The sequence below is a fragment of the Lygodium microphyllum genome, chromosome 14, assembly GCF_053477565.2.
Source record: "Lygodium microphyllum isolate KBCC chromosome 14, Lygodium_microphyllum_v1.1.10, whole genome shotgun sequence".
NCBI lineage: Eukaryota > Viridiplantae > Streptophyta > Polypodiopsida > Schizaeales > Lygodiaceae > Lygodium > Lygodium microphyllum.
The window spans coordinates 91162060-91166316 of NC_141148.1; positions in this window are offsets into that span (position 1 = coordinate 91162060).

Sequence of the window (4257 nt, forward strand, 5' to 3'; positions counted from 1 at the left end):
GGACCATCAATAACTTAAAGGAAAAATGCAACCTCCAAGAAGAAATGATCAATGCCCAACAACAGGAGATAGAAAGGCTGAAAAAGCAGCTACAAATTTTGAGACAGAAGCAAACATTACTTGGCCCTCGACAAAAGAAACGAGAACTAAAGAACATAGAGGATTTGAAGGTGGGCTTTGGAGGTATGAAGAAACGAATAAGGGCTATCAGGTTAGGAATCGCTTGTCTTACTACTTTGTGCTTTTTTGTTATTATGTCTCCTTGCTTTACATTGTCCCTCTTGTTTAGGGATGTGCTATAGCCAAACAAGGAAAATTGTAACCCCAATTTCAACCTTGCAAAGTGACTTAAGCCACTTGTTAGCCCAAAGATTGCAGAATAACTCATACTAGAGGCCGACCTCCACCTCTGCCCTGAGCATGCTAATGATGCACTCATAATTAATACCTTGGTGCTCTTCAAAAGAAGGGCTAGCTCCTAGTTCTTGTGGTTGGGTCATGGGCTTCGGGGTTGGGCATGGGGCTCTGGCTGTTGGGGCTCCAATTGTGGCTGGGATTGGGGTTGGGACTCCAGCTGGTGAGGCTCAGGCTGGGGCTTCAGCTCTGGATTGGGGGATGGGGCTCCTAGGGCTGGGCCTCCAGCTCGGCCATGGGCTGGGGCTCCTAGGGCTGGGACTCTTGGGGATGGGGCTGCTCTTGGAAAACTTTCTCAACAAAAATCTGCGATTCATGCCCTCTTTGTGACCTTGTATTGAGAGGGTGGGACGCTTGATATGGTTCTGTGTTATGGTGCCCTAGATGGACAGAAGGGATCGCAAGGATGTCATGCATGCAAGAGTAATGAATGGGAGGGGACTTAAGCAACATATCATATCTGTAATAGCAGAGCCTCTTGTTAGTGTCAAAGTCTCTTGCCATCATAGTAACCCTATGTGCATGTGCAGCAAGCGTGTAGGAATAATCCATGAATTCAATCAAGAAATCTTCACAAATCTCTTGGAGAGGGAAAGGAGGGTAGACGCGGTCCACCACATCCCTATTCTATGATGCTTGCAGATCTCTATGACACTTGCAGATCTCTCTGAGAACCCTCTGGAAAGGGAGCCTCAAGATTGCATGCTGCATGTGGTGCGAAATGCGCCTAAGCTTGTCAAGAACTCCCCTGTGTGCATTGTATCTTTGTCTCCTGGACTGAACCTGTAACGTAGCATCACCTTGGTATGACGCAAGGCTTTCTTGTGGTCGGCCTTTTCGTTGTGGCATCTGCAAGCTTATGACAGTAAGTCCTTGGGCCTTGCATCAGGCCAAGAAGGTCCTCGGGCCTTGCATCGGACACCGTGATGACTCAGGAAGGGGAGATCATCATAGGGCAAAGAGGGCGTGATCGACGGATTGAGGGGCCACCGTGATGGCCCAGGAGGGGAGGGCATCTCATGGGGCAAGGGGGGTGCAGTCGACGGATTGAGGGGCCCCTTTCGCACCGTGATGGCCCAAGAAGGGAGGTCATCACAGGGTGAGGGGGCATGGTTGATGGATTGAGGGGCCTCTCTCACACCGTGATGGCCCAGGAAGGGAGGTCATTACGGGGCGAGGGGGGCACAGTCGATGAATTGAGGGGCCTCTCTTGCACCATGATGGCCCAGGAGGGGAGGTCATCACGGACTGAGGGGGCACGATCGATGGATTGAGGGGCCTCTCTTGCATCGTGATGACCCAAGAAGGGGATGAAGTGGTAGGGGACCATGCGAGTAACACCACGAACATGAATATGAAGAGGCCAGGGAATGAGGTGAGCAACATGAACACGAAGAGGCAAGGAACATGCAACAATACAAAGAAGTAACTTACCTTGTGGCTATTATTTAAATTAAAAAAAAAATCCAAAACCACTCATCAAATGACAAGCCCAAAACCAGTCTTTCTAAATTTCCCATACCTACAAATGAAAAAAAAAAGGAATGAGCTATCGCCTTCAACGAAAAAAAAGAAGTATTCTCTACAGCAATCTTGGGGACTTTGCCAGTGCTAGGTTGAACCTCTATGACATTAGGTTTCTTGATTATCTTTAGAAGGGGAAAGGGAAAGTTTGTTCATCATAACCACATCCTCAGCTTCAAGAAGCTGATTAGTAAATTTGGTGTCCATTTCTTGTGTTTTGTCTACAAACTCATCCTATTATGTGCTTGGTTCTAAGCTTGCGTGCATGGTTAGTATGTGTTGCTACTAAGAGTCTTGCCATAGACCTTCCTCATGGCACTTTGTAATTGCTTTTTTTTCTTTTAATCAAATTCTGTTTCTCTCTCTCTAAAAAAAAAGGAATGATGGGGCTGTGGCCCGCAACAAACTGGATGCAGGTCACTTCAAGTGGCTTTAAATGTGAACAGTACATGCACACTTCCCAACAAATCAGTCTCGTGAGTCATGTTCCTCCGTCCTCTCCACGCTCTCGTCTGCGGGTCTGTGGTTGGCTCTGATGAACCTCGCATCTTCTTCCTGAGATTGGCTTTGACGACCTCGTGTCTTCTCCCTGCTTTCTTTCCTCTTGCACCTCTTATCTTCTGCCTGCTTTCCTTTCCATCTCGTACATGGTATGCTTAATCTTCCCTTACTAGTTACAACGGTGTACACCGATGGCCCCTCTCATTGCCTCTCATCTTCTCCTATCTCATAAACCAAAAGCAATCCCTCTTGCACCTCTCATCTTCTCCCTGCTGTCCTCTGTCCGTCTTTAGGTCATTTGGGGGATCTTTGCCTTTAGGTCAAAACATTACACTGTTGGACTAGGAGAACTCTCTCATGCAATAAGGGGACTAATTGGTAGTCCTTAGGTCTCACTTGCGCCGTTCTAGCCCATTGGCCTTCAACACGCCTAGTGTGATCAGCATGGGTCACAAGGGTGTGATAGAGGTTCCCCCTAAGAAGGCCCTTGGGCCTCACTCGCATGGTTCTGGTCCATTGGCCTTCAACACACCCATCGCGATCAGCATGGGTCACAAGGTGTCATAGAGGCCCTGCTAGGAAGGTCCTTGGGCCTCACTCGCACCATTTTGGCCCATTGGCCCGAAGTTTCTTTTTTTCTATTTTCTTGATTTTTTTTCTTTGGTTCCTATTTTCTTGAGCCCCTTTTTTAGGAGTTGTAATCAAGTGATGGCCCGAAGTTTGTTGTTCAACATCATTCTTCTTGTAGATGACGAGATTGCCCAGGAGCTTCCAGAGGACAAGCTTTTTGAATTTTTTTATAGAGCAGATGCTGTGCTTAGAGCACACGGGCTCTCTTGTATGTTTAGGGTAGATTTTCCATTAGAGCACGTGCTATAGCATCTGATGCCTTTGAGGACTACCTTGCACATCATTTGTGATTTCCTTCTTTTCAATACACGCTTTCTATTGTGTACGAAGTAGAAGTCTTCTGGTAGCATATTGGGTGCCTCATCATTGATGTCTTTGCAAAGCTCGACCAAAGCACATTCATCTCTTATGCTTATAATGGTCAATAGAGATGAGGCCTCATCTACCACCTCAATGTCTATAACCTGGTTGGCTTGCAAGCTTGTAGCCTCTTGGTCCATTGGCACAAGCACTGCATTGATATAGTGCTCCCGACAATACCAAAACGATAGTATAAAAGTCTAGGTTGTTGTGATCATGTACTTTGCCACAACTGTATCAAGGATGATGTAACAATGTACATGTCCCACCTGTTTCATGAACCATTGGCTCTGCAGTATCTTTGCCAAAAATTTGTTGTCCATTTGCATGCAAACTAGCATTGTCTTGGTAACGTTAACATCAAACTCCCAAAACAGTTCCACAAAAATGTTGATAGGCATAGATAGCATGATCTTCACTAATTTTGCTGGAATGGTAGCCCATAATGATCGTTGCACATCTCTGTATATCTTTCTTTGTGTGGAATCTACTCCAAAGCAATAAGGGACTGGCCATGCCAATATGTTCTTATCTGCATCTAAAGGGAGTGTTTGGAGGTAACCTTTCGTGCGAGACTAGTCTTGAAGTTAGTAAAAATGATCATAAAAGAAGAGGCCTTCATCTACAAGGCTCCCCCCAGTCCTTCCCTTATACTATAACTATCCAACATGTCCATGAAGCACATGGATCACTCCTACAATGCACTCAATGGGCTGCCACTCCTCATAGGATGAAGGATAAATGTTTGAAGTAGTGACACATGATATTCTCACATAGAATACAATAAATGTTTGAAGCAATGACAATAACGATACATAAAAACCAAGA